The sequence below is a fragment of the Nannospalax galili genome, unplaced genomic scaffold, assembly GCF_000622305.1.
Source record: "Nannospalax galili isolate Female #2095 unplaced genomic scaffold, S.galili_v1.0 scaffold111, whole genome shotgun sequence".
In the NCBI taxonomy this organism is placed as follows: domain Eukaryota; kingdom Metazoa; phylum Chordata; class Mammalia; order Rodentia; family Spalacidae; genus Nannospalax; species Nannospalax galili.
Genome location: NW_008330487.1, coordinates 377,191 through 383,983, shown reverse-complemented (window position 1 = coordinate 383,983; position 6,793 = coordinate 377,191).

Here is a 6,793-nt window from a genome sequence, read left to right as displayed (position 1 = left end):
TAATATGCCGGGCATGGTGGTGCACGCCTTTAATCCCAGCACTCTGGAGGCAGAGGCAGGTGGATCTCTGTGAGTTCAAGGCCAGCCTACATAGTGAGTTCCAGGACAGCGGGGACTACAGGGAGACCCTGTATCAAAAAGACCAAAAAAAATCAAAAATAAAAATAAAACAATTTTTTAGTTGGAAGGATTAAATTTGACCAGTGAAGTAACTGTCTCATGGGATACTCTGAATAAATTATCACTATTTTTTTTTTTTGAGACAGGGTCTCCCTGTAGCCCCAGCTGTCCTGGAACTCACTATGTAGAGCAGGCTGGCCTCGAACTCACAGAGATCTACCTACTTCTGCTTTCACAGTGCTGGTAATAAAGGCATGTGATGCCATGCCCAACAAATTATCGCTATTTTGAAGCTCAATTAACCATTCATTTAGTTGTTAAAAGGACACAGATTCCACCCTTAATCTCGGTGAAGAAAACTTGGTCCAAGATTTGAATGAACAACCTTGCAGTAATAATAATCATTTGAGAGAATCAGCAGGTCCTGGCACCTGATTGGGCAAAGAGAAAGCAGAATCAAAGGCAACAGACAAGGCTGGACAGATGGCTCAGTGGTTAAGATTGCATATTGCTCATGCGGAGGACCCAAGTTTGGTCCAGCACCCACATGGGGCAGTTCATGGCTGCTCTGATGCCCTCTTCTGGTCTCTGTGAGTACCTGCATTCATGTGCACATAACTACACCCAGACACACACAAATACACATAGTTAAATCAGCCAGGAGTGGTGGCACACGCCTTTAATCCCAGCACTGGGGAGGCAGAGGCAGGCAGATCTCTGTGAGTTCAAGGCCATCCTGGTCTACATAGTGAGTTTCAGGACAGCTGGGACTACAGAGAGACCCTGTCTCAAAAAGACCAATAAATAATCTTTTTTTTTTTAAGGGCAGTAGGCAGCTGGCTTCAGGATTGAAGCAATTGGAGGGTTGGAAAACAAACCTTGGACTCTCTACCTCTTACTTCCCCAGAAGGGCAAACCCTGGAACCTTGGAGATGTTGTAAAAAGTTTCCAAAATTATTCAAGGGAAAACCATTAGATGCTGTAATGCTAACCACATCATTTCCGCACGTGATTTCCCAGCTGCCCTATTCTGATTGAGCCCTGCTCTCCAATTAGAACTTTGCCAGGTACTGGGGCCCTAAGTCCAATTCAGGTTCCTGACAGCAGAAAAAAATAGCTCAAGGACCATGTACAACATTGAAGAATGGTAAACATGGACTGTGCCTGTGCAGTGCTTGTCTAGCATGGACCTGGGTCCAATCCCACTCCAATTAATTAATTAATTAATCAATTAATTAATAATGAAGCAAACACTGGCAAAAAAAATACTTAAACCAACATGAAGAAAAAGTCAGGTAGGGTTGGGTATGTAGCTCAGTTGGTAGGGTGCTTGAAGCTCTGGATTCATTCCCTAGCACTGCATAAGTTGGGCATGGTGAACTATACTCGAAGATCAGAAGTTCAAAGTCATAGCAAATTTAAGGCCAGCCTGGAGTACATGAGACCCTAAAGAAGAAGAAAAAAAGTCAGGGAACATTAAAAAAAAAAAAAAAAAAATACCTTTAATCCCAGCACTCGGAGGCAGAGGCAAGATGATCTCTGTGAAATTCAAGGTCAGCCTAGTCTACATAGTGAATTCCAGGACAGCGGGGGCTACAGGGAGAAAAAAAAAAAAAAAAAAAAAAAAAAAAAAAAAAGAGGCTATCATTAAGATACTATTAGGCCAGGGGCAGTGCTAAATGTTTTCAGGAATGAGCATGTTGTTACAAGTGTTAAATATGCATCTGCATACAGCATTTGGCTCTGGGTCTGGCACATTGCAAGTGTGCAAATAGTACAATAAATGTTGACTGTGTTGTTTTTGTCATATCTCTTTTAATCCTCACAACACTGCTGTCTGGGCTCCAACAGAGAAGCAGTTTTGCTCGGTGGTGTATGCTTTTGTGAGTCTGAAAAAGGTCCTTTACTTTATGGGTATTGATTTGTTCATCTCTAAAGTGGGAGAAATAATCCTAGTAAGTCAAACAAAGTTTAATCTAAAATCCTTAATGTAGGCTCAGCCCAGAGAAGCTGCTCAGTAATCATTGGTCATAGGAGTACAAGGTTTTCGTTGTTTTTTGTTTATTTATTTATTTTACATGCATGAGTGTTTTGCTTGCATGTATATAAGTGCACCACGTGTGTACAATGCCTATGGAGGCCAGCAGAGGACTTCAGATCCCCTGGAACTGGCATGATGGATGGTTGTTAGCCTCTATGTGGGTACTGGGAACCAAACCCGGGTCCTCAGGAAGAACAGCCAGTGCTCTTAATGGCTGAGCCATCTCTTCAGCTCCCTGTAGTTTGTCTTTTAAGACAAGATCTAACTGTGTAGCCTAGGCTGGCCTTGAATCTCACAACCCTTCTTCCCCAGAATCCTGAATATTGAGATTACAGGTGCACCACCATGCCTAGCCTCAGGCTCCTGAGTACTGGGATCACAACCTGCCACCATGCCTAACTTGGCCTTCATAGTAATGGAGGAAGGAGAGAAATTCCAGAGGTTTGGTTTCTCATATCAATTCCATAGCCAAGTACACAAGACCGACGGTTTTGGCCTACATATCTGTGCCTCTTCTGGTTGGAGGAGGACCATTTTGTTTTCAGTGAATCACCTCCCATACTCTCAGGCCACGATCCAGAGTCAAGCGTGTACTTAGAGCTAACCAATTATTTATTCTATCTTTCTGGTCACTGTAATTTCATTTTTGTTGTTGCCATTGTTGTTGTTGTGGGTTTTTTTTTTTTTCTTTTTTGGACACGGTCTCATAGTCCAGTCTAGCCTCAACTCATTATGTAGCCAAGGATGACCTTGAGCTTCAGATCCTCTTGGCTCCACCTCTTGAATGCTGGGATTTACAACATGCAGAGTCCAACCAAGGGCCTTGTACATGCTAGGTAAGCATTTACCGACTGAGTCACATCTCTAGGCTTATCTTGATCAATTTAAAGGTGGACTCGTGACTCACATCAAGTTGATGAGAATCCTGGAATTCTTGGGTTTCTTTTGGCAGTTGAGGATGAAATGCAGCACCTGGCACATGCTAGGTAAGCTCTCTATGATGAAGCTCCCCCCAGTACTCTTTTTACATTTTTATTTTGAGACAAGACTTTTGCCTAGTTGCCTAGGCTGGCCTTGAACTTGCAATCCTCCAGCCTCAGCCTCCCAAGTTGCTAGAGATTACAGTCCTGTACCATCAGGCTCACTGAGAATTACAGTCCTGTACCACTAGGCCCACTGAGAACACTGACATTCTCTGGGGACCCCTGGGAAAGAGAAAAACCCTTCTTTGGACTTGAGAGTGAGAAGACACAAAGCTGGAACTGCGGAGGCTGCTAGGCAGAGAGAATGCCAGAATGCAAAGCACACCCGGAGCCAAAGCAAGGCTAGACTGCGGCCAAGCCTAGCCCTTGCCTCAACTCTTGAATAGACTTGCCTAACGTTTACACCTCCAGGCACCTGAGGCAATAGTGAGGCAATCACTTTTTTCCCTTTATCTTTCCCTTACCCTCTTCCTCCCTGTATCCCTCTCTCCCTCCCAACAACGAAAAAAATCCTTATTTGGCAAATGTATCAGTCAGGATCCCAACTGAAACAGATGGTTCACTCAAATTAGAATAATTTGAAGAGGGTTTATTTACGACAGTGTGGGCAGATGTAGAGGAGCCCACAAGGGATAGTGTGGTGGACTGAGGCTGGTAACAGCTGAGGAACTATCCTATCCTAAGGCCTAAGGTCTAAGGGGACAAGGAGAGCCTTACCTGAACCCAGAGGAAGAGTTTAGGAAAAGAAACCTGCTTATGAAGAGGAGCAACTGTCAATCAAAGCACATGTCAACCTGGGAGGAAGAGGAAGAAACAAACAGCCCTCTTGCCTCATATGCTATTTCCTCATTGGCTGAGCCCAGGCAGAAGCCAGGAGGTAAAGGAGCCTACTGTCATGTCAGATGCCAAATAGGGCCAAGAAGAATAAAGTGTGGATCTGGAGGTGTGCACAGCAGATGGCTTGCCCATTCAGAAAGTGACAGCCTGCTCTGGCTCGCTCTCATAGCCCCACATTGGCCATTTGGAACCTCACTTCAAAATGTTTAGTTTTCATTTTTCACTCTGCTAGGGGTCGAACCCACATCCTTCTGCATAACAAGCACACTGTACCACTGAGTCACATTCCCAACCCCAGACCAGAGTTTTAAGGTATGCGCGCACGTGTGTGTGTGTGTGTGTGTGTGTGTGTGTGTGTGTGTGTTTATTTTGTTTTGGTTTTTGGTTTTTCTTGGCTGTCCTAGAACTCACTATGTAGATCAGTCTAGATTCAGACTGCAATGATCTCTTGTTTCTGCCTCCTTGAGTGCTGGGATTACAGGTATGAGCCCATATCTCACTTCAGACTAGAGTTTTGAAACTGCCATGGTCCCTTTGGTCTTTCCTATGTATTATTACTGTTACTCCTTCCCTGGAGAAGACCCATTGCATGGTTCTGAGGGTCTAGATGAAGTCACTGAACTGCCTTGCTGACGTTGCAGGGAAGAGAAGGTCGCTAGCCCAGTTACCCCATGTTCTGCCAGCTCCATTTCCCCCACAGAAATCTCTGTGCAGGCCAGTGTGGCCCTAATTGCCTGCCCCATCAGACAGTACATGGCTTCCCTTTCTCTCCACAGGAGATGTCTGCTTCCTTCTGCAGCCAAGCCAGAAAAGCTTCTGGGATTCCCCATGGCTGGCAGGGGCCCAGCAATGCCCTGAAGACAGGACTGAGCTTCATCCAAGTGTCTCATTTGGTCTCACAGACACCTGTCCCTTCTTTTTTCCCAAAACACTTATCCTCATCTCTGCCAAAGTGAGTTCCTGTTATCTCCCACAGAATGACCCTCACAGCCCTCAAAGTTCATATTCTTCCCTCCCTCTCTTCCTTTCTCCCTCCCTTTCTCCCTCCCTCCTTCCCTTCCTTCCTTCCCCCCCTCGCTCCCTCCCTCTCTCCCTCCCTTCTTCCTTTCCTCTCTCCCTCTTCAGTGCTAGAGATCAAATCCAGACCCTTATAAACAAGTGTTCCTCTAAGCTACATCTCAGGCTTCCTCCTCACCTTTCAAATCTAGCTTAGATCTACATCTCGGAAAGCCTTCCTCATGAACTCTGTCTTTATACCCTCCCACTATTCTGACGAGTATTTTTTTTAATTATTTATTTAGTTCTATGTGTATGAGTGTTTTGCCTGTATGTATGTAAATACACCAGTGTCATGCAAGGCCCTGAGAGGCCAGAAGAGGGCATCGGATCCCTGGAATTGCAGTTAAGGATGGGAGTTAGCCATTATGTGGGTGCTGGGAACTGAACCCAGGTCCCCTACAAGAGCAGTCAGTGCTCTTAACTGCTGAGTCATCTCTCCAACCCCCTATTCTGATGATTATTAACAGAAGTTAGGCATTCAACATCTAATAACGTTGGGTGTGGTGGTGCACACTTTTTGATCCCAGCACTCTGGAGGTGGGGACAAAAAGATCTCTGTGAGATGGAGGCCAGTCTGGTCTACACAGCAAGCTCCAGGCCAGTCAGCACTACATAATGAGACCCTGTCTCAAAGCAACAACAACAAAACACCTAATAACAACAACTAGCATGGCCATCACTGAGCTAGTTTCCGTAAGGAAACCATTTCAATGAATCCGCAAAGGAGCTTTGCAATGTAGATGCTATCAACACAGAGGGTGTGCTATGTATGATTGGCACCTCACCCCCAACACTGTACCATGAGGTAACCTTGGGGGAAATTCCTTTATCCATCTCTATAAGTGAGAAAGCTAGGGGTTGGAGAGATGGCTCAGCAGTTAAGAGTACTGACTGCTCTTGTAGAGGACCTGGGTTCGATTCCCAGCACCCACATGACGACTACGAACCATCCTTAACTCCAGTTCCAGGGGAATCCGAAGCCCTCTTCTAACCTCCGAGGCATTGCACGACACGGGTGCACTCACATACATGCAGGGCAATATACACATAAAATAAAAATAATAAAATAAAAAAGAAAGCTAAGTTTCAGAAAGAATCCATTTTGCTTAAGTTTACACAAGCAATCAAAAGGCAGAGATATGACCCAAAGCCAGGTCTGACCAAACCTGTGAAGGCCATGTTCTCAGAACTACAATGTTGTGCTGTGACTGGTGCATGTGCAGTACTGGAGTAAGGTGGTGGTTGGAAAAGTTCTGAAATCTCTGTAACATGGTTCCACATGTGCTGGAATCACAATCAGTGGTACTAAGTTCTCACGTAAGAAAGCACCCTGTATAGTGTCAGCAACGCTCTGTCTCAAGTTTTTGTAGTTGAATTCATTTGGCTGTCACTCAGGTTTTGGAGCCCTAGAGAGATGCCAAACATTTGAAAAAGAATCCTATCAGTGATATCAGTGTGAGATTAAGAACACATGACAGACAAAATTGAGGAAACAAAAGAACTCACTGGGAAATTCTGGGAAGATGTTAAGGCTATTAACTGGCTGCATCCCAACTTCAAACAAAGCCATCTTTAACCATTGGAAACCTGGCCTTGACCTCACTTCCTTTGTGAAATATCCCATGTGATGTTTGTTTATTTGTTTGTTTGTTTGTTTAAACAGGCTCTTCCCAGGCTGTCCTTAATCTCACAGATATCTGCCTACCTCTGCCTCCCTAGTGCTGGGATTAAAGGCATGTACCACCATCCCTGA